Source organism: Ambystoma mexicanum, chromosome 1q (assembly GCF_040938575.1).
Source record: "Ambystoma mexicanum isolate Mex_15411 chromosome 1q, UKY_AmexF1_1, whole genome shotgun sequence".
Taxonomy (NCBI): Eukaryota; Metazoa; Chordata; class Amphibia; order Caudata; family Ambystomatidae; genus Ambystoma; species Ambystoma mexicanum.
In genome coordinates, this window is record NC_090922.1 from 393,626,128 (window position 1) to 393,650,646 (window position 24,519).

The 24,519-nt window shown below is 45.7% G+C and overlaps 1 protein-coding gene across 2 annotated transcripts in view; it reads right to left on the reverse strand.

Moving 5' to 3' along the window:
* The window catches only part of RPGRIP1L (RPGRIP1 like), a 1,574,704-nt gene that overhangs the window by 848,492 nt on the left and 701,693 nt on the right, over window positions 1-24,519 (reverse strand). The window lies entirely within an intron of this gene.

Consider the following 24,519-nt stretch of genomic DNA (forward strand, 5'->3'; position numbering starts at 1 on the left):
CAAAGACCCTAATCTTGCGTTGTCTAGGTAATCATGAAACTTAGAAGCCACAGTCTTTCATTCATCAGTGAAATGATTGTGTAAAGAATCGAACTTGCTCAACAAATGCAAGTGAGCTATGGTTTGCCTGCACGAACAATCTAGCATTTCGTCGTTCAGTGTGGGGCCAGAATTGCTGCTTGAGGGGAATGATGGCATCAGATCAAAGTCCCCTATGTGGGATTTTTGGTGGTTGCTGACTGCAGAGTGAACAAGATCAGGGCAGGTTGAATCAGATGGTAAAGGCGGTCAGGTTGCCTTGTACCATAACTTTACCATTGTTTTAGAGGTTGATTGTTAGCAAGTGCTGATTAATTACTGATAGTCCATATTACACTGAGTCCTTCTCTTGCTTATCACAGTCCTCATTATGCTGTGTTGACCCATTCACAAGAGAGCCATTGCGCCACTTTAAGTAAAAACAAAAAGGTACCTTGTGTCTCAGGCTCCTCTCAAAAAGGGGGGAGAAATAACCTCGTCAACGTCAAATCTGCCAGAAATACAATGGTAGGGCAAAGAAATAACAATATCACACACCCGGAAGGTGGTAGGAGGTAGGATTATTATGTGGAAGAGAAGGACTCGGCAAAAGGAGGATTACTGGTTAGTGATTGTGTCATCACTCATTCTTCCACGCCACCTCTTCCAAGTCCCCAATATCTTGAAGATATATCAAGCAGATTAGATATTGGGGAGAAATAATTACAGATCCAGACTTATCATTGTGATACCAATAGTGCAAGTTTAATCAAGAAACGCATGTAACTTGACGGACCCTGCCTGGAGTACAACCAAAGTAAAACTCAAAAAGGCACAGATATAGTGAGAAATAATGTCCTGGGTGTAGCCCACGTTGCATCCCTGCAAATATCACCCATTGAAGCCCCTTGACATATGACCCGAAAATAGCCTTCACCAAAGTGGCTGCGCCCTAAAATTCAGAGTAAAGCGAATCTCAGATGTTCATAGGGAATGGAAATGCCAGAGGAAATCCATCTGCATGGGAAGGTGTTAAAGGTTTGAAACTCTTTGTGCCAGATCCAAACAGAACAAAAATGAAATCTGTGATAAGTCAGAGATAGGAGACGACCAGAGGACATGGTTCAACAATTGTGTTTATTAAAGAAATTAAAGAAAACATCCTCTAATCCTATTTCTATGAAGGGGTCGCTACTCTAGAAAATAACAAATGGGTGCTTGCCAGGAAATCTCACAAATAAACACCGTCATCTGTCCAAAACGACTCCAACCTGCTATCTGCACTACCACTATAAAAAGAAAGAAAACAGAATCTGAATTTGAATTTAGGATTGGGTTATTTTCCCCTTTCAATAATTTAGTGGTGGCTAGTTTTCTGACCCCCACCAAAGAGTTATTCCAGTTGCTTCAGTTCTTGGTTAAGTATCAAATTTCCAAAACACAAATGTCTCTCGGCTATCCTTTTTGGTTGCAAAAAGATGCTCTTCAGATAATCCAGTCTTTGCTTTAACCAGTCTCATGGGAAATCGACTCCAGACCTGGATAGGTTGATATTCATAATAGCAACAAAATACATCATTTGTTCTTCCTGAATTGTTCACTTTCTTAGCCTCCTGTAGACTACAGGCTTGGCCAGCCCTGGTTGCTTTATCCCTTTGCTCACCCCCTTGTGGGGAGTCCGGTTTCTCAGCCCAGCGTGGGCTAAGGGCTGGTTCAGCCCCGTTTGGTATCTTGCTTCTCTCACCCCCTTGTGTGGTACTCAGGTACTCAGACCAACGTGGGCTAATGGCTTTCTCAGCTTTTCTTCTCTGAGTGCCTTCATCCTTCTGTGGCATATTTGGTCTTGTGGCCCTGTGTGGGCTTGTGGATTTCTCAGCCTTCCTCTTCTCAGTTTTCTCTCCCCTTTGTGAGATATTTGGTCTCATAGCCCTGCACCTGCTCTTCATATGAGTTTGTGCACCTTTCTTGCAGCAGCGTGGTCCATCCTGGGATTCAGTGGCTCTGGCCGGCACAGTTCCGTGTCTTAGACCTGGCTTCGGCCTTGTTTCTTTCAGCAGCTTCTCCCCTTTGGGACGGGTGGGCTCTGGATGGTGCTTCGGCAGAACATTGTGCCACTGTTCCTGTTTTGGCTTTTCTTCCTCCTGCTTCAGTGGTCTCAGGCTCTGCACTCACACAAAGTGGCAGCCTTTTGCAGGTTTTTCAAACTCTCCATCCACCACGCTAACAATGTGGTTCTTCGTTCAGCTTCTTCCTCTGAGGGAGGGACTCCAGGGGTATCTGGGTTCCTCTCTGGAAGGCAAGGGAAGATGCAATGGATCCTGGTCTTCAAAAGAAGGCAGTAACAAATACAGGTCAGAATCCAAGCTGTCCACTTTAAAGGGGTCCTGTATAGGATTGCCCTGTTGAACCCCGATTTAACAAACATTGAGGATTTAAAAGGAAAAGGCGGTGGGATGGAATCCTTACTTGGGCATTCCTTGTCCCTAGAGGGGGAAGGAGGGTCATCCGCAGTGCATCATGCTTGCTCTGGACGTTAGGGGAGGGTCGGGAGGGGGATTGTGTAGCAGGATCACCTCCCTAGTCCCATAGGGGTGCCTCATTTGAAATTGGGAGTCTTGTCAATGGCACTGTCCACATCATGGATGAGTAGGACATCTGTTCTCTTCTCCTCTACCTTCAAGGCAAAGAGCCGGATAATCTGACCCTGGTAATATGAAAATATGTGAGAATCTAGGGTCTGTAAAGTCCAGAGCGGGGCTAATGTCTAGTCCTGATAGAACTAGTCCCAGGAAAGGTTCCTGGTGAAGCAGCGCACCGAGTTCCCCAATTCTTCGAGCTGTGGTAAGAGCCAACAGAAAACGAACTTTGATAGACAGAATGTTACGGAAATATTCTGTGAAGCTCAACAGAGGAAGCTCCCATTTGGGAAATTGGGAGTTAATCTTCAGGCCTTCAAATTCAAAATCTTTTAGGAGATGAGAAGAGTAATTCTCAAAAGACTCAATATCTCCCTAGGGTTCTCTGAAGGGTCAAACAGCCGCCAGCTGACACAAGTGTAGAAACTACTAGCCCCATCAGCAAACTCTTTCTCAAGAATTCTGTGATAGAAACGCACACAATTGATACCAGACAACCCTATCTTAGTGAAACAATTGTTGAAGAAATTCAATTTTTTTGCACGACTTCAGGATGAAATGTTTTCATGCCTGCCGATTGCCCAATGCTTCATCCCCTCTTCGGTAACAAGGCCATTAATCTCATCTTGTGATGGGAACATTGGCACACTAATGGCTAAAAAACAAGGACGGGACTTGAGCAAAAGTGAAACAGACCATCTTGGACATTTGGAATAGAGCAAACTAGCATTTTCCCCAAAGGCATTCTCCTGACTAATGTTTTAAGAATCTTCGACAGAAGGGAATGGGGGAAAGCAAACAGGAGATCCTTTGGCCACCAGAAAGACAGCATACCTGTGCCCCATGCTTGAGGATAGCTTCTCCAGGATCACAACAGAGGGAGAATAGAATCTATTTTTTAAGTAAATGTATGTATTTTTAATTATGATTATAGCTCAAAGAGCTTTAACATAATACATATACAAACCATTCATAACACAAAAATTATACATATCACATAAAATGGGTACATTATTACATGGTTAAACAAAAAGCAATCAATCCATCAATCATTCTAATCTACTTACTCAAAATTCTTAAAAAACGTATTAAACTAGACTAAATTTCAGAAAATCTTTTTGTGGAGCAATTTTTATCAAGTAACATTCATAGGATAAAATTAATAAAATTAGTTTCATAGTAATCATTCATAAATTCACAAGGACAGTACTTGTACTAGTTTCACGCAACGCGATAACATATATCATGGGACTGTTTCCCATGGTGGGGAACAGAGCAGAGTCTCACAGCTCAGCATGTTCACTGCAAATAGCATTAATGTGCTCAGTGCAGGAGTCAAACTCAACATTTGCAGTCACTACTTTTTAGGTAAATAGGTCTAGGATTAGCATGCCAAATTCCCTGCTTATCATGCTGTATGCTCGGTATGATAGAGCTAGATCGCTTAATGCCGGGAACACATGACCTAGTGTGTTAGCCTGAATGTCCTCCATTCTGGGAATGTATGATGCCTGAATAGATTTCAGGTAGTTTAGTTTAGTTTAGTTTATTTGCTTATATAGCGCACCAAACCCAGAGGAATAGGGGCACTTTTACATGACTGTACAACAATTGTTACAAGAGACTGATAATTCAAGATTATCAGGACAGGTGGAGACAAAAAGGTGGTAGGATAGGTGCAATAGAATTGTATTACAGATCAAGTCACAAAAATACCAGAGACAACAGAAGTAACTGTGTGAAATTATTGTCCAATGGAGATACACTGGGTGAGGGTGGATGCCAGGGCAGATGTAGAGAGAACAAGGAGGGAGACAAGGCTGTAGTCATAGTGGTCTAGATGTTTAGGCTGTCATCAGGAGAGCGCGTAGTGACATTAGCTGTGTTGTGAGAAGAGCCATAGTTTTACCTTGTTCCGGTATCCTTAGATCGGGAGGCAGAGCATTCCAAGTCTTGGCTGCCACCACTGGGAAGCTGGATCCTCCAGCTTTAGACAGCTTACATTTGGGGATGGTGAGGCAATGGACATAGTTGGTCCCGGTGGGTCTAGTGGATTCCTTTTTAGGGAATGTGTCCTTCAGATACTTAGATGCTTTATTATTCAAGCACTTGTGGGTGATCATTAAGGTTCTAAAAGTGATCCTATCTTGTATAGGGAGCCAATTAGAGTTCCGTCGGGTCTGTGAGATGTGGTGCATCCGGAGAACTTTTAGGGCAGCTCTGAGGGCATTGGTTTGCAATACCTGTAGCTTGTGAAGGTATCTATGACTAGTGCCCAAGTATAGAGTATTGCAGTAGTCCAATTTGGAGAGTATCAGAGCTTTTGCCAAGGTAACGCAGCTATTGGTGACCAAGAAGGGTCTGCACGCATTTATTAGTTTGGAGGTATAGGCGGTTGGGGATGCAGTTATGCGGACTTGTCTGTGGAGTGAGAGGGAGGAGTCCAGGTAGAATCCTAAAGTTGTTGCTGCTCTATCAACTTTGATGTTGTTTCCATCAATGTTGAAAGAGGAATAATGGGGACCTAACTCATTAAGTCTCTGTTTAGAACCGATTAGCAGAAGCTCAGTCTTGTCATCATTTAAACAGAGACCGTGCTTGGCAATCCAGGCTTGGATTTTGCTGTAGATTTCATTTAGGAGTATTGAGTTGAGTGGTAGGAGCCGGAAAGTGTGATGAGTATTTGCGTATCATCCGCATAATTGGTGTAGGATACGCCAAGGTCGTCTAAATGGTCAAACAGATGCTTTGTGAAGATGTTATAGAGGGTAGGGGAGACACATGAGCCTTGTGGTACTCCACAGTTGATTGGAAAGGGTTCTGCAGATGCAATTGGGGAAAACACCCTCATAGATCTATTGGTGAGAAAGGAGGTGACCCAGGCTGCTGCTTTGGAGGAAAAGGCAGCTGCTTTTGTAAGGTGTGTGGTTAATATATTGTGATCAATTACATTGAACGCTGCCGATAGGTCGAGTAGAAGGAGTAGGGCAGGCTTGCCAATGTCCCTTGCCTCATCTATTTGCATTTTTAAATCCAGAAGGGCTTTCTCCGTCCCATGTTTGAGTCTGAATCCGGATTGGCGGAGGCGTAGAAGATTATTAGATTCAAGGTGGTTTTGTATCTGGATGTATGCAGCCGTATCTAAAATTTGCAGGGGAAAGGGCACTGTTGTGATCGGTCAGTAGTTGGTGAGGACGCTTGGGTCGAGATTAGGCTTTTTGAGGAGGGGCATGACCCAGGCATCTTCTAGGTTTTTGGGGACAGTGCAAGAGGCGAAAGAGGTATTAATAAAGGTGGCAATAAAAGGGGCAAGTTCTTTAGCTCCTTCCTTTATAATTGTGGCAGGGCAAATGTTACCTTGGCACCTGGATGGCTTAATGCTTGTGATGATATTTTCTGGGGTAAATTCATAGAGACTGACTGGTTTGGCAAACAAGTGTAAGTACTGTGATTTACCGATGTTGCATCAAAGTCACTTGATTTAGCAGAGGAAGCCAACCAGGTTCTTTCTGCCTCCATTTTCACTTGTAAAGAAGCAATTTTGTCTAGGAGGGCCTTTTGGATGCTAGCACACCAGAGGGTGTCTTTAATGCACAAGTCTGGCGGAGAGATAGGTGACCAGCTCTTTAAGGATAGTGAAAAGCTCCTTAGTACTGGATTTGGCATTAGCGATTCTGTTATTGAATGTTTCGCTTTTTGTTTTCAATAATCCTGCTTTATAGACGTTGGCAGCAGTAGTGAGGTTTTCCTTACTCTGAGGTGTAGGGTTCTTTTTCCAGGGAGCTTATGCAGCTCTTTTGAGGTTGTGTCATGCCTTCAGCTCAGATGTGAACCATTTGTTTAGATGAGGAAGTGGTTTAGATTTCCTCAGTTTAAGTGCAGCTATTTTGTCGAGCGCATTAAGGATGTTCTGATTATACAGGTTTACAAGTTTGGAGCAATCTGTCTCGGTATTGGTTTGTTGAATGGTGATAGGATGAATTAGCGGAAGTAGGTTCTCCAGGGTGATCAAGCGGTTGTTTCTGTTCTGGGCTGGAGGAGCTTGTTGGTCTTTAGGCGATGGTAGTCTGGTGTATTGGATCTCAAAAGAGATGATATTATGGTTTGTCCCAGCACATGGGAAGTTTGAGGGAATTTTAGTATTACAGTTTAGATCTACAACCCAGTCTAGGGTTCTACCTTTGCAAGTGTGTTGGGTCTGAGATGCGTAATGAAAAGCCTAGTTTGGTGATAGCATTTTCTACGTCGGTGGCATTTTGGTCAAGTTTGTCGTGCAGGCCAAGATTCAGATCACCCAAGCACAAGATTTGGGAGCTAGGTTTAGTGTTCTGGGACAGGAGGTGGGTGATGTCATCCTCAAAAGAAGAGATGGGACCGGGTGGTCTGTACACAATATGGATAAGGAGTGTACGCGCAGATTAGAGATGCAGTTTAACTGAGAGGAGCACTCCAGATGGGATGGCGAGGCTAGCACAGTGTCTGATGCCAAGATTATTTTTTAGCGATAATAGCGACTCCACCCCCTCTGCTTGAGGTTCTGTCAGTTCTGAGGATAGAGAAGTGTTCCGGGACTGCTAGCATGAGTGAAGGACCTGCTGCTGGGTGTAGCCACGTTTCAGTAACTCCTAGGAAATCTAAGTTGTTGGATAAGATAAGGTCGGCTATATCTAATGCGTGTGCAATTAAGGACCTGGCGTTGATGAGGGCCCCTTTGATAGGCGGAGGTTCAGCCGGCGGGCAAGATGGGGCTAACTATTTCAACAGTAACTGTCACCATTCTTGTAGATCGTGTTGTGCCATAACATAATATGTGTTCCTTAAGTTGTCCGTTCGTTCCCAAAGAGCAAAGTAAACCAATGATGTGTTCTAAGGACTGATGACAAATCCCTTGAGTTGGAAAAGAGAGTCTGCTTCTCCTTTGTGTCACAGTTTGTAACAAATGGCACAACAAGTATATTCAATTGTATACCTTTTATTTAAGGTATTAGGATCTTTGGGATTAGTTATATTGTTACCCGCGACACTTCACATGTGCACTCAATATTTTTCTTTCCCGTGTTAGTCCCCCGGAGACGTTTTTCTTGTTTTCCTTCCTCCTTCCCGTCATCATCTCTGTCTTCTAGACCAGGGTCTCTAATCCTTTCTTTCTCTGCCACCACTGGGGCACTTCCTCCTCTATGTTCAGGGCCTCCATCCCTTTCTTTGTCTTGTCATGGCCAATGCCCTTTGTGGATCTGCATTCCCCATGATCAGAGCTCTTGTCTTCATCTTCTGTCTTTCCCTCGTTCCCTTGTCAATGGCCTACACCTTTGTTACCTGTGTACTTTTCTTCACTAGGGCTGTGGCTAGATCTCCATCTCTATTCACGTGCCAACTGGTCTCCTCTCCAATTTCCTTCCATTTCTTTATTTTTGGTCTCTGGCTTTCAGTTTTACAACTGGCCTCTCTTCTCCAGAAGTTAAAATCCATCCCTTCACTCCAGGTCTTCCAATCTGCCGAGCAATCTTCCCCTCATCTCTGGCTCTTGCAATCTATCTTACACTCCCTATTTTATAGCCAGCCCAGTAGTTTTCCTCTCATCTTTGGGTGTTACCTTTTGCCTATCCTCTCCATGTCTTACTGTGTATCCAGTAGTTCTTCTCGCCTCTCAGGGTCTTGGAATCTGCCTTTCAACTCCAGGTCTTACAGCCAGCCAAAGCAATCTTTCTCTCTGCATCGGCATTTTGCTTACTCCTCTTGACCACTACAAGTTGCCTCTTCAATATCACAAATCTCCCTTCCACTTTTCATGGGAGCTGGCTCTAAGAGGTCACATGCTCGTTTTGGGCATGCTCCATGGCAGGGATCCTTGTTTTTTTTTGTTTTTTGTGTTTCTCAAAATATCATTTTATTGAGTTTTTTACAGTAAACTTAAGCCCAACAATTACAACAAAACTAAAAGGGAGTTACAGTGAGGCATAGCAAAATGGCCAAAATGGCCCTTGTCTTCTTTTTTCACCATTTCTTGTTTGTGAGGTCTTTCTTGGGTTTTACTCTGCGCGCCAAACCAGGGTTGAGCCCTTTGAGCCCTTTGTTTATTTTGCCTTTAGTGGGCTTCAGTACTGAAATCCGCCTCTGGCTCCAGTGTGTCTGCAAGGACAGGAAGTGAGGGAGGTACCCGAAACTCCCCTGACCTTAGTCTCCAGGGAAACCTGAATGCACCCAGTCCTGATTGGCTGGCTGGCTGGCTGGACAGCCACCCTGCTGTGAGTGACAGCCAGGCTGTGCATGTATGTGAGAAACCTGCTTAAAAGGCGAGGCTTCTTGGATTGAAGACAGAGTCGACCACTGGGAAGAACAACCTGACAAAGAAACCCTGAACGAAGCTTGCTGCATCTGTGCTGAAACTCTTTTTTCTACTGGACAAGAAAAGCTCCGGAAAGGACGACTTCTTCCCTTGGGTTAGTGGGACCAACTAACCCCGAGACGAACTTTGCTGGAAGACCTTCCCCGACTGGCTTTACTTCTTTGCTGCTGCAAGAACCAAGTGCCAGGGGTCGAGAAATCCATAGTCGAGTGCAACGTCTGTAGGCCGGCCAAAAGCTCCAACAAGCTCCTCAGGACTCTCCAGAAGCAGAACGACCAGAACTCAAGTCCCCTCACCAGAGTACAGGACTCAAGGAGTGAAGGAAGCCCAACCGGTGTCCAAGATCCGCAGTGGTGCTTTTCACTGAGCGCGGAAATCACAAAGTGCCGCTGATCTGAAAAGAGCCTGTAGCGTCGCCGACCATCGAATTGCTGCCGCAGGAGTCCCCAGATGTCCTCCCTCTTGTCCCCACGACTGAGGCCCAGGCACACAGGATCTGCATCGCTGCAACCAGACAGGAGTCAGATGGACCCTCTTGTTCTAACCAAAGGGACTGTTCTGACTTTGGGGTACTTACCTCATTGTGTGTAGCTTGCTCTTCTCAGTTGAGACTTGTAGTAGTTACTTTTCTGGAGTGGATCTCAGCTCTAACTTTCACAAGTGTAAAAGCTTGTGACCCTACAGTGATTTTTCTTCAACAACCACTAACTTTGTGCAAGACTTATTATCTAAGAAGTGCCTCAGCTCCATAGACTTTGCTCCAATTGACTTTGGCTGTCCTGGCTCCCTGCAGACTCTTCTATTCCCTTGACTTCCGATTCTTACTGTCCATCATAGGTGATGCATTGTTTTTAAACAAAAATTGCTAGGGAAGGTTTTTATCTAGACTTCATTGGAAGATTTAAAGTGCTCACATGCGCTGAGAACGTGTTTAACCTTTTTCCTTTAACCTTTCCTTTCTAGCAACCTCAGAATCTACCAAAGTATACAAGTGATATATAAATGCCAATGCTTTCCTAGTTAGTGAAATCACCTCGGGTGTAGGAAGTGTGTATGAAGCATCTCTAAAGAGTATCTACTTGCTTTGTATTGATTTTGAAATAGTATTTTGTGTATTTTTATTGTTGCACATTGCCCTTTTTAAAGACTGCTTATTTAAAAATAACTGTTAAATAAATTAATAATGATGTTAACTAAAATTTGCTAAAAATAGTGGAAGCTCGATGCTTCCTCTATTTGCTTGCATCAGAGCTGGTTAGTGGTTGCCTGCCAGGCGAAGGCCTGTGAGATTTGTGCTGCAAGACAGTATCTGGCGACGTCCAGCACCCCCAGGCCTCCCACCCCGTGCCCAAAAACATGACTTGCTTGGCTATTCGTTGTTTTTTCCTACCCCATACATATTTTAGCAAACATTTTTGTAGCTTTTGAGGCTCTTTCTCTGGGATGGTAATTGTGAGGGCAACGCTATGGTAGATTAGTGTTGAGACCAAGTTCATTTTCAGGGCCGTGATTCTCCTTAGACACCTCTTGCTTATGCCAGTGCTCCAAGTCGTTACGCAACTCCCTGAATAGTTGCTGGAAGTTAGCCAGGTATACTCCCTCAATCTTGTTTGGAATCTGGACTTCTAGGTAAGTGATGTGGGATCTAGTCCAGGGAGATGGGGTTTCTGTCTGCCAGTGCTTCTCTGCGCTTCTGCGAGATATTAATACCCAAGGCCGATGATTTAGCATAGTTGGCCATAAAACCTGATGCCTCTGCGAATGCCGCGATCTGCTGCCAGAGAGCTTCCAGGGAGTCATCTACCTGGGTTAGGGTGAGGAGTACGTCATTCGCATACCTGGATGCCTTATAGCAGCTGCCGTCCACCTTTTGGCCTTGTATGTGTGGATTGTCGCAAACTCTAGTTGCGAACAGTTCCATAGAGAGTGTGAATATTAATGGCGAAAGGGGGCATCCTTACCATGTGCCTCTGGATATAGCAATTTACGGCCATAGTGGGCCAACGACTCGCTTATGTACCCCCAATTTAGTAAATCAAACGCCTTATGAGCGTCAAGTGAGATCACCGCTAGTTCTGCCCCTGTCCTGGATGCGCTCTCAATTAAGTTTAGGGTACGTCTGATGTTGTCTTGTGTGGTGCGCCCTGGGAAGAACCATGTTTGTTCTGGGTGAATTAGTTCAGGGATGACCCTCGCCAGTCTGGTTGCTAGAGTTTTCGAGAAGATCTTAACTTCATGTTCATTAATGTTACAGGTCAACAGGAGGCACACTGCTCTGGATCTTTTCCTGGTTTTGGGATGAGCACTCTCAAGGATTCTTCCATGCAGGGGGTGATGCTTCATATTGTAAGGAAGAAGTTAAATAGTGTTGCAAATTTGGGGACTAAAATGTAGACAAATGTTTTATAGATTCTTGCCGTAAACCCGCCAGGGCCTGGGGCTGCGTTTTTCAGGGATTTTATTGCTTCCATTACCTCCTCTGTTGTGATTCAGTGCTTGAGGGAGTCTAGTTGGGGTGGTTTTTTCCCCTTTATGGGTGGCCTTCAGATAGCTGGTTTGTGCCGCTTTCTCAGTTGGAGTCCCCAACATGATCTCCCTGTGGTGGATTACCATTGTCTCCATTATTTATTATTGTTTCGGCATGTCGTTTTTTTAGCTTGTACACCAGGAGTCGATTTGCTTTGTTGCTATTCATATAGTAATTTTGTTTGGTATACGCTACGCTAGTGCTCGTGCTGATTTAACTGCGAGGTGCATTTCCAGAGTGGATTTTGCTTTTTTAAGTTCTCTACCTATTTTAGTGATTTGGTGCTTTTTGAACCCTTTTTCCAGTTCCGCCACTCTCTCCTCTAGCCTGGTCTGTTGTATCTGCCCAGTTCTCCTTTGCGCTGCAGTGCAATTAATCAGTTCTCCCTGCACCACTGGTTTCATTGCGTCCCAACCCGTTGCCTCCGAGCACCCCACTGCAGTGTTTTCCCTAAAATAACAACAGGCTAGTGCCTCAGATATTTCACCTCTGATTGATGTGTCCTGTAGTAGGGAGTCTTGTAGCTTCCAGTGTCTTTGTGGTGGGTTTGGGAGGCCCTGGACTCGCACTCGGGCTAATTGTCATGATGCCTACCCCCGGGGAACCAGACCAGGTCCGGCAACCCCGGAAGCAGGCATCAAGTTGTTTTGAGCAAGCCCAAAAGCCCCTGTTAGGGGCTGTTTGGGTACGGTCCTGTCGCCTACGTCACCAGGCTCATATGGAGAGTCAGTCCTAGCGCCATAGGCACCATGCTCATAGAGTAGAACTTACCTGATGCAGACCATGCTGCAGAGCTCCAAGCCAAATGAGGCTTGGAAGGGACTATTTTACCTAGGGACTATTTTTTACTCGGGTGGGGCTGGGGAAGAATACTCACCTGGGACTACTTTGGAGGCTATTTAAACCACGCCCGAAGAGCAGCACACGCTTCGCGTTATTCTGCATCCAGCAGCGTAACGCGCACCGTGTCTGCAAGCCTGCATCCAGTCTTCTGCCACGCCCGCCTCGAGTCTGCAGCTCCTAGAAAAAGGGAGGGACACAAGGAGAAAGGTTAGAATAAGAGCAAACCTTCGATCCCTACCTGGATTCCGGATCCACTGCACCTTCGAGCTGGAAGAAAGAAGCATTTATGCGCGCCGCCTCGCCTGCTGCAGCGCCGCGCTGAACTCACCGGCCCTCGCAGCATCCTCACGATCCACACATCCTTCTGCACGTTCCGCCGCATTCTGGCACCTAAGGGGAACACACGAACAGCAAAGGTGAGCCAAGGAAATAAACAGAGGCAATAGTAACTACCCCCATAGACTTATCTGATTACCGCCGGGGGTACTATTCCTCTTCACGGGTCGGCGCAGTCTCCATTGCATCCTCGCCGCACCGTGGCCCCTAATGGGAACAAAAGGACGACAAGGTGAGACAACAGGACAAATTAGGGGAACTCTTCTCACTGCAATAGACTTACCTAATTTTACCGCCAGAGGAATAATTCCTCGAACTTCATATATTCTCACCACACCTGAATAAGGGAACAAGCAGCTTACATTCTAGTCTTATTTTATTGAACTGTGTAGGATAAGCCAAATCCTTACCTGAACTTCGTCAGCTACCACGAGGAACTCTTTGCTGGGGTCAAGCTGCAAACTGCAAGGAATCAGACAAGAGTGAAAGTCAGACATGTGAACTACATATTTTTCGGAGTGGTTAATTCCCTTTCTCCATTTTCAGAAGGATATTCCTACGGGCCAAGCAAACGAAGCTAGGTGGGCCAGTCCAGTCCGTCATCTCGGCCATACGCGTCACATTGGTGGAGACTGCAGCTGTCCAGTTCAGATCGACGCCTCTGTGGGAGCCAGGTGAGCGTAACACTAATACTGGGGCATGATCTGATAGCACTCTAGGTTGGATCTGCACCTCTTCAGTGCAGGGTTACAGTACACTGGACATCAGAATTAGGTCTGTTCTAGCGAGTTCCTTGTGGACGTGGGAATACAATGTGTAATCATGGACTCCTTCATTAGCGAGTCTCCAAATGTCTACTAGCCCCGTTTCCCTCAGGAATTCGGCAAAACCTATTGCCCGAGAATAATCTTCCGTTGTAGGTGGCAATGTTTTGTCGTTGTGTGGGGTCTGGGACAAGGTTGTAGTCTCCTCCTATGAGGAGGCGGCCCTCTGTCAAAGTGATGATGTCTTGTAGGATATTGCAGAGGAAGCGATCATGTGCACTATATGGGCAGTATATATTTTTTTTATTATTATTGCATCAATTAGTTACCAAAGGAAACTTTAAATGCATTGTGAAGGTAAGAAAAGAGAATAAAAAAAAAATATATAAAAAAAAACACAATTACATCAGTTATATATAGGGGAGAAAACAGTATAGCTAAGATAGAATAACTAAATGTCCAGAATTGAAGAAATTTCTCTCACGAAATTCAACAAAGCCAAGGTCATAGATACTTGTTCTCCCCTTCTCAGGATTAACCACCTGTCCTGCAAGGTTAAAGTACTTAAATTTGAAAGGTGCGACCCCAACCATTTCTTTCTGGGCTTAGTTAAGTTTACGCAATTCATCACTAGATGCTGCAAGGTTTCAGCCTCTTGCCCACAACCTCGACACAGCAAACTGGGTTTTATCTCTTTTTTGTTTCTTCTCCCTAGGACTTCTCTTGTGTGGAAAAGGTTTAGTCTGAATTTTAAGAACCACTGCCTTTCCGTATTTGAGGGAAATTTATCCAAATAAGGTGAACGGTACCTCTGCAATAATGCTCGTCCATACCTTCGGTTATTGATGGCAAAACACTAAGCCTGTCCAGGGTGGCTGTCCAATCCCAATCCAAGAGTTTCCTCTTTACCATATGCTATGGTATTCAGAATTTCTAAGCAGATTAATTGCCACTTGGTTAGAACCGGAATCAGTTTTCTTTTGATTGCTTCATTAATTGCCACAAATGCGCTTCTTTCCTGTGGATACAGATATTTGCCAAGGAGTGTCAAGGATTTCCAGACCGTGGATATGTAAAGGGAGGATAGGCCCAGTTCCTTACGCACACTTTCCATTGGAATTTATGTTGGTAAGCCCAATACTCTTTTCCAGAATAGGCCCTCCAACAGTTTCCAAACATCTAAATTGATGAAAAAATTCGCCTCTGCCACGTAAGTGAGAATTGGCACAACTTTCAGTTTGTAGAAATCTATCAGAGGACGAAGGGAAAAAGAACAGTATCGTCGCTTAATTAACAATGCTTGTGAAGCTCTTTACTTCTAAGCCTGACGATACCTGGACCATCTTGGATGCTGTTGTTTAAGGTTACTCCAAGGTGGAGACCACTGGTACCTCTTCCCCGGATAGGAACCACCTTAGATTTTTCATGCCGATGATAGGTCCTAGCCTCAAGATCTTTGATTTTTTCGGATTTATACGGAGGCCGTTTCCTTGTATGTATAACTCGAGTGCCTTTAGTTGCCGCTGAAGTCCGACGGCCGTCTGGTCGAGCAACAGGAGATCGTCCGCAAATAACAGCCTTCCCACGGTGGTCTCCGCGATTTTTGGGGGGAAACACCTCACTGCTTCGAAAGCTTCCTGCATATCGGATATAAAAAGACAAAAAACAGCAGGAGCCAACCGACAGCCCTGTTTCAGTCCATTCAGGGCCTCCACATTGTTTGACAGGTTACCCTGTCTGTCCAACCTCACTTTGAGGGTTGTCCCCGTGTGCAGTGCTTCCAGAGGTTCTCTCAGGTTGGTCGGACAACCCCATTTCCTCAGTTTTTGCCATAGCATTCCGCGGTCAACAGAATCGAACGCCTGTTCCAAGTCTATTGACGCGATGTAGATGTTCTTGTATTTCTTGTCCTTAACCATACATTTGATTATATTTATGATTACCACATTTAAGGATGTTCCAATGCCCTTTCGAAAGCCTGATTGCCAAGGGTCCAAATGTTCTGCCAACCGACTCCAATCATTCAGATGTTTCAAAATTAATGCTGCAAATATTTTGCCGACGACATCCAAAAGGGCAATCGGTCTGTAATTTGTGGGCACGGACCTGTCTCCCTTCTTAAAAATCGGCACAATTATGGACGTCGTCCAAGATTTAGGTAACTTTTTTAGTCTTGTTATATCGTTGAACAAAACCAACATAAACGAAGCCCATTTTTCCGGGTCCCTTTTAAGGATGTCATTAGTAAGTCCGTCTGGTCCAGCGGCCCTTGAAGAATTGGAGTGTTTGATGAGGTCTAGGATATCTTGTTTTCCAAATTTGAAGTCCCAAGACTCATTCGATGGTAAGAATGGGGCAGGACCACAGATTTTCCCCATAGAGTAAAGGTTCCGAAAATGAGTTTCCCAAACTTCTGAGGCTATTGGGTTCACCATTTTTGAGTCAGAAGGGATGTTTATTTCATTAATCAACTTCCAAATACCAGTGATGTTTTTAGTAGATAGTAGGTGAAGCATCTTCTCACTGTCTTGTTGCATTATTTGATGTTTGTGTTGCTTAAGCCAGTTCCTGTAGTTGTTTCTAGCTTTATTATACAGGACTAGGTCAGCTGGTGCACTGGTTTTAACATATAACCTCCTGGCTTTTTTTACCAATTTTTTTTTTGTCACTACTTGATGATCATAATAGTGCCGCTTGCATTGGTGAATTTCCTTGGCGACTACTTTTGGGCGAAAGATCTTCAGTGTTTCAGCATATTCTATCAAATTGGGACCTTGTTCCTTGATTAGGGAATCCAGCACCAGGGCCGTCTCTTTTCTTCCCATACGTAGTCTATTGCCCCTAGAAGTTAACTCAAGAAGCTGGTTTGGTAGATGTTTACCTGGTGCAGACGAGAACTTATCCCAGGCCTCAGATTTGAGTTGCAGAATATTATGATCACTCTGGATCGTGGGGATCACTTCCAACGATGTTAATTTGCCAGTATATGGGCAGTATAAGGAGGCAAAGGTTAGGGGTTGTTCGAGCAGGTGGCCCTTTACTAACAGATATCTCCCCATCGGGTCTCGTTCTACCATGAGTCGTGTGAGTGGCACTTCCAGGCTGAATAGCAAGGCCATCCCCCTCTTTCTTTCCCCCCGCTGTAGCAAAATAGCACCCCATGGATCGGTTAAAGTGAATCCGTTTCTCATCCGCCTTCAGGAGGTGAGTTTCCTGCAGGCAAACTATATCAGCAAAGAGCTCAGCTAGTCTGCGCTCCACTGATTTTCTTTTCCCTCGCAAGTTGAGGCCCTGCACATTCCATGTCACCATGCATAGATCTTTGCTAGTGTCAACTGTAATGTTTATTCCGAGTTGTTACACTCGTCCATCCCCAGGACGAACTTCCTCTCCCCGGGGTGGAATTAGGATTTTCCCTGTTATTTTCCATTCAAACTCTGTTTAAGTGATTCCTCGTTTCTGTTATTCCCTCTAAACCATTCCCTAAAACCTAAAGTTTCCGAAACATTCCCCTTCCCTCTCTCCAATGAAAAGCGAGCGGTTGAGCCCAGTCCTCAACCTACAGGGCAACCGGCTCAAAGCCCGCACAACCAACCTTGATAGAGGCCAACAGTGCCTCTTGATGGCATAGGTAAAACTTTCGTACTTGCTTTCGTTCCGCTTAATGTTCCGCTGGGTGCCATCCGCAGGTGCTTTCCATGATTGCGTCCTCCCTCGTTCCCGCCACTTACTCAAGTGTTCAATGATAACAGTTCGGGAGGAGATTCGCATGGCCCCTACGGGGTGAGTGGCAGCCTTTTGTCGAAAGAAACAAAGGTGACTTCTGAGGTATGAATTCTGCGGCACCCAGAACGGGGCCCTCCCGTAGTCCAGTGAATTGCTCCGCCTCAGTCTTTGTCACTTTTCTTGTTTTTGTGAGCTGGATCCTTGATCCTTATTCGTCTTCGGTCCACCCGGATCCATGGCTTTGCGGTGCCTCTCAGTGGGACCTCATTGTGTGTTGTTCCATCTTCAGTGTTTTAGTCCTCCTCAGCGGGATTCAAGAGTCTTTCTGCTTCTTTTATAGTGCGGATTTGCCACTGCTTGCCTTCCAGATTAAAGTTCAGAGTGGTGGGGAACCACCATCGGTACGACACTTTCTTTTCCCGCAGCCATTCTGTTGACGGTTTTAGGATTTTCCTCTTCAGCAGTGTGGCTGTGGCTAGGTCTTCATACAGAGTGATAGAGGCATCCCTGAAATGGATGTGCATGGAGTTCCTGGCTTCTTGCATTATTTCTTGTTTGACCCTATAGAAGCACACTCTCGCCAGGACATCTGATGGGGTGGCTAATGCTTGTTTGGATCTGGTTCGGTGCACCCTGTCGAGTTCCAGCGGGGCATTGGCGGGAAAAGTCAGGATACAGAGGAAGAGGTCCCTGATGAAGTCACCCAGTTCTGCGTCTGTGATAGAGTTTGGAATTCCTCGCAGGCAGATGTTGTTGTGGCTGGAACTGTTTTCGGAGTCTTCTTGCTTGAGTTCCAGGGCCTCACATCTAGCTTTCAGTACCGTGATCCAGTCTGATCCGTCCCCAATCTCGTATGAATGGTCACACAGTGTGGTTTCAATCTGGGTGGTTCTGTTTTCAAAGTCATCCACCCGTTTGTCCAGGCTGGTGATTTTCTTCATTAGTTCCTCAGTGCCTTTTTGATATTCTTTGGTCATGGCTGTCAGTAGGTCCTGAAGGTCCGTCTTGGTTACCGCTTGTGCAGGAGGAGTGTTGGTGAGATCAGGATCTCCCCACTGGGTCAGCGCCACAGTCCGTTGCCCCCACTTCGCCTTCTTCATGGTGGACACTGACAGTAGGAGGGTGGAGATGTCCATTTTCTTCGCTGCTTTCAGGTTTTTTGTCATTTCTCCTTTCGGGTACCGCCCTGGGGCACCCTCTGGTCAGTGTTTTCTCGATTCCTTCCAAGCCTGAGAGCAATGAGGTGAGGGCTATGCTAGGTTCTCATCCTGGATCTACCAGTGTTCCGATGATGCCGTTGCTCTGTCAGGTTACCTCTTGCACGTAGCTATTTACGTTCATGGCTGCAGCAGAGCCCTGGTGCAGCAAGATGGGACAGCACTGCAAGCCTTGTTCCTCCTCGTGGATGGGTGTCAGAGCCCCAGCGTGGGTCAGCATGCATCCATTGGGACCCCAGATTGGATCGGATGGACCGGCAAGGGGGAGTTCAGGGGAATCTGGCCGTTCCGGGGGCGTATCAGGAGATCTGGAGCTGCTTGTTGATTCTGCAGAGCAGCCTGTCCCTTGCATCGGCGTTGATGGGGGACAGCCGCTCCACACTGTCACAGTGTTCCCTGGGGCTTTTCCTGGGCTGCTTGAAGGGTTTCCTCGCCGTAATCGGTGGCTGACTTTGCCTTCATCCGGGCCAGCCCTCTACCTCCAGGGCTCCAGGTTGGAGCAGTAGGAAAGCAGCTGGGGGGGAATGGTGCCTTCATGGTCGTTGCGGGCTGTGGGGTACGCTGTTGTTAACTGGTTCTGCTCTTCAGACCGGGCCCGCCCCGCCTTGCTAGTCTTCTCGGCGGAGTATGATCAGCGTTGCATCGGAGCTGCCCAGGGGTCCCCTTCTCCCTTTGTATCCTTGCTGGAGCGTTGGTTTGCTTCCCTCGTTGGGACGTCTGTGAGACACTGCTGCATGCTAGAGCTCCTGATATGAGGTGGAGGCATCAGCCCTTGTTTAGGACTATGTGAGGCGTTCAAAGCCTTTCAGCCGACTTGCGCTGGTCTGGAACATCGGCGGGTCGGACCTCGTCCGCCATTTTGCACATTCTACTGGGTGAGCAGCCGTTAACTGCCGCGGCTTGGTGTGCCTGAACGGGGGCACCATACAAGATCTCACTCAGTCACGTTGTTCTCCATGCTACGCTCTGCATTGGCGCTGAGTTGCGCCTCAAACCGCACATTTCAACCGCTTCTGTTCGTTTGGTTGTCAGACTAGGGGCAGGATCTCTGAGGAAGCCATGCTGTGCACCACGGCTCCAAGCCACACACCCGGCAGGGATCCTTTGTAGCCATGAGGCCATGGGGAAAGCGCCCATCTTGGATCCCACATTAGTCTGTTTATTGCTGGTTGGGAAGGAGGGGTTAGTTTGTTCCCCTGTTACAGGCTAGAGAGTTTCCTCTTCCCTGAATTTTGTTTCCATGCCAAACAGGGTATGTATTGAGCATTAGTCCAGTGGGGTGGGAGCTTTGAACACAATGTTTCTCCTTTGTTTGGTGCACTGCTGGCATAATTTCCCTTGCTTTTAAAGGAGGAGGGCTGCAGATGATTGAATGCTGCATTTGAAGACAAGAAATATTGAGATCTAAAATTCTCTTTGGGGGAACCAGAAACACAACAACCTTGCAGAATAGATACTGAATTCCTTCTTCTTGAAGAGACATCCTTTTGAAAGGATCCTGAGTTCAAGTTTTAACCCTGACTCTGTGGAAAAAGAAACAATCTTGTACCCTAACAGCACAACCACCAATACCCAGGTTTCCGAGATTACTTCTACCAATATTCTCCAGAACCTTTGGACTCAACTCTAAGCTGTTATGGTGCGGTCAGGGGATAGATTCTGGATGCCCCTGTGCCAGTCATAATTACAGCTGGGTGAAAGGGGATGGAACCTAGGGTAGATGCTCCTCTGCCCCCAGCTTGCCTCTGGTTTGACCTCTAATTACTTGCATGCACACACCTTTGGTTTAAGAATATCAAAAATGTCCAAAAGGGACCATGCTTGCGCTTAGTTAGGTGTCTTCTCTGACTTGCCTCATTAACTTACCACCTTGGGCCCAACATCTTTTGGCCTAAGAGCAGGATAGTGTTTTGAGAAGCTTTTCCTTCCCAAGCCTTCATACAAAACAGATGCCGACTAGCTACTGTAGAGATATTTCAGAGCAGTAGCACCAATAACATCAAATGGAACGTCTGCAGCTAGCATGCATTTTTTTTTCCATTTGCTCTGAAAGTGCTTCCCACAATCCAATCTGTGCCTTCGTCCAAAGCCACCAGAAGTTCCTGGATATCCTTCATAAGATATTGGGCTGCTTAGGAAGCATCTACCCCTGCTTCGAAGGCAATGTTAGAGGCTGCAAGCATGCAACGGTCCCTTTGACTCTTTCCCCAAAGTTAACTACCAGTGTTGCATATTCTGTGACCACTTTGGTGAGGTCCTAAAAGCAAGGCAGGAGGGAGTCCACTGTAAGAATCTCAGGGAACTCTGTCAGTGAATGCTTGGATCTGATACATTGTGCCCCATTGCCTATGTACTGACTGAATGGTTATACCATTGTTGCATTACAATATTTCTGATGCTAGCAGCAAAGGGATCCCTGCTTTAGACAGCACCTGATATCTGCTATAAGCATCCACTTCAACCGCCAAAGGGATTGGAGTGGATACACCCTTCAAATCAAGGTTGATAGTCAGGGAGGCTTCCACGCCCTCCGTTACTTCGATACACAAGTATGTACCTGCTGTATCCAATTGAGCGTCCTGGCCCGTTGCTGTGGTAGGAATCAAAGAAGCAGTCACAGGTATCAAACGCCTGTACAGTGCAGCATATAAAGTCTCAACAGCGATTGGGTGAAGTTTGTCTGCAAACGATACTATTGTAAGAATCATTGTAGCTGGTGAAGTAATGACTGCTGCATATATGGGGACAAGAAAAGGCACAATACTGCTTTAATCGTTAATCTCTGGAGAAGGCTGCATTGGCCCTGGCAATGTCACATAACGGGCCAAGGGACTGGTAAAAGCACTGTGGTGGAGATAAGCAGAGAAGAAGGTAGGCATTGGGTTACTACCCTGCTCCTAGGAGATCAAGGTAGGTGGTGCCTATGGCGCTTGTGTATCCTGTGGTGCCTGTTTCGCGAGTGGGTACTCTTCTCGATACGTTTCTTTCCATCCATTTTACAAGTTATTGGAAATATCACATGGTGAAATCACTTACCTTCTGTACTTGCACTGTGCTCCTTGCACTAAATGCCCATTCATGACACCATCTAGGATGGAGAACCTAGAACATTGCCTGTCCCACTTGGCGGGACCACATCTGGGTCAGTGCAGCCTCTCTTCCAGGTACCACAGTGGCTCAAATATTAAACATCTCCTAGTATCACTGTGCTCTGTTTTTTTATCAGGCATCTGGCACTGGGGGTTGGGGGGAGTCCAATAGGACAGAGGAACACTGTACCTGCTTTGCAAGGTCTCTAACTATTTCTCGTGACTGCTGCTGCTGGTATAGCCAGTGGCTGGATTTTAATGAGTGTAAGCTCCTTGATCCAGCTGGGTAGCTATTAGAGGAAATAAAAAAGAAACCAGCTACTACCTTACTTACATGATCAGGTACAGCAGTAGCCGGTGTGAACAATGAAGCACCTGCCTCTATAGAGGTTGGAAAATCATGTGGAGTTAGAGGTGACAAAACATTAGCTGACCCTTGTGGGATTTTCACTCCACAGGGAAATCGGAAGAAATAAGAAGCATTGCCAAACAATGTTTATTGTAAAACAAGGCTTTAGTTTTGAGGAAACATAACATGAAAATGAATGGGTCTCATAAATTGAGGATACAAGTACAAAACAAGTGGCATGGTATGTTCATACGGTTCAGTGTCAATCTCTAAGAGGGTCACTAGCCTGAGGTCAAAGTTACAGAACAGATGGCGATCAGATAGATATCTGCCAGAGAACACAGTCTATGACAGTTCTTTGAGTATTGTTTTCTGAGACCTTCAGTGCAACTTGTGTCAAGAGCCCCTGAAGCAACTAAAAATTATCTGGCAAAATGTCTCTATGGGTAGATTTCTGCCTGTGCCATTATAGTCCCCCACCAACAGTAATCCCTCTGGCATTTGTCTGATCACGGATATGATGCTCTCAGTAATCATCTCAGTCTTGAGGGAGGCTACCAAAAGCGCGGCTTTCTCACAAGAGTTCTTAACCTTGGATAAAATGTTCGGGACCCCTCCTTGGTCTAAAGGTTCACAGCTGCACAGGGTTCCAAGCCTTTGGCCCAAACTGCAGGCACGTTTTGTCCTCTGTTCTGGGCTTGCCAATTCCACCAAGTAGGACTCCAAGATAGCCTTCTTATCTGTACCATTACTTCTCTTCTGCTGGCAAGGATTCTTTAGAATTGATGGTGGGCCTACTAATCCCACCAGATTCATTATGGCTCTTGGCTAGTCTGTCTCTCCTCTCTTAACTACCAGCTTCTCTGGGGTCTGAAGGCCATTTTCGGGCTGCATAACTGCAATGCTTTCAACTGTCTCAATATGGTGACCTTCCCCTCTCTACTAACTAGCGCCCGACTAGTTCTACCTTCAATCTCTCAGCACCCTCTGCTTTCTGACTGCCTTGGTTTGGCCAATGCGGATTTATCTTTCTGGAACTAACTGTCCACTACCCCCTTCTACCCTCCATCTCTCGGGTCAAGCCTCCTTCCTTCATCTTCCTGTTTTTTCTCTCCTCAAGCACCTACCTCCTCTTGCTCCTGCCTCTTTGCGCCTCCTTGCTAGGTCTAGCGCTGCAACTCTGCACTGTCACCTTATCTCAAAAACCCTAATTTCCTTCAAAGGTCGACAGTTTTGTATGCTAGGTCTTTGGGTAATGGTGATAAAAATCTCAGCAGGTGCACCTGTTCCAGTTTATCAGTCAGGCTCAGGGACTAGTTTGTGGTATTCCACTCTGCATCCTGGGATTATGTTTGAACACTAAGCAGCAACTGGCAGACCGAGGCTCCGCATGTTGAGATTGCAGAAGGGGTACAACGTTCATGTTTTTAATGTATTTCTCTCAGTTGGTCAGTCAGTTCGAACACGTAAACAGGGCCTTGTGAAAACTATCACCTCTACTCGCTTATCTCAACTCTTACTGGCACCCATAATTAACACCTACCTGAACCGCAGCTGCTTCAACAGGGGCCTGTCACTAGAAACATGTCTTTAGTCACAAATAGAATTTGGTTATTTATTACAAAGACTTGGTCCCAAGATCAAAAATCTTTTATCTCCACTAGTCTGAAATAATCTGAGGAAATGAATAGACTGTGGTCCTGGTTTATCCTGCAGGATTGTATTACAGTAGTCCAAGTGACTGGTCACTAAGGCTCCTACAATAACTGCATACTTTCCCAGTGGTATGAAGGGTAAAATCACAATTACCAAATGTTAAAATAAAATCCTGTGGTTATGGCCAAGAGCTTTTGCAACTGTAATATCTGAGCATTTAACCTGAGACGACAACTTGACAAGTTTTCCAGAAATCAAGGGAGATGGGATGTTGTGATGTTGAGATAATACCTCAGTATTAGCAGAACCTCCTCCAGTTTCCGATGGTTAAGATGAAGCCAGATGGAGTTCATCCAGGCTGACATGTCATTTAGTCTTTGTGAATGTACAGTGAAACATATTTAATTTTAGCTGCAACTGCTATATAAGTTGGTAAAATAGAGAGATGTTCAAAAAGAACTGTTCCGGAAAGGTGAAAATCGTTGTGAAAAGTAGTGGAACTATTAAAAGTAAAAAATAAAAATAGTGGCACTCTTCTCGCGATAGCTCCTACTCACTACAACCACTGGCTGCTTCACAGCCCACGCTGGTCTTGCTTGTGGGCTGTGATCGTGAACCTCACACATGCACCCGGAACCTGCATGTAAATCCTGCGTTTCTTCTTTTCTTGGGGTCACATTTCTGGCACTAATACAGAGGCGGTAATGGGGAAGAGGCCCTGGGAGATCTTGTGGGTAGGGATCTACGAAGTTGACATGACAGAGCTAGTGGTGTCCTTTGGGCCTCAGGGTTTATCTCTCCCTACTTCCCAACAACAGCTATTCGACCTCAAAGGGAGGAGCTTGAGACATAAGGAAAACCTTTTTCTTTTTTTCAATAAAAGCAACGGAGTGCCTTTGTCAGGGCTAGGTCACTGAAGAAATAAAAGACTGGGACGAGGAGGAGTGAAAAAGGAGTAATTCCAATTCAAGGGATTAGCACTATTTGACTACTGTGTGCTCCAGTGGGGCTG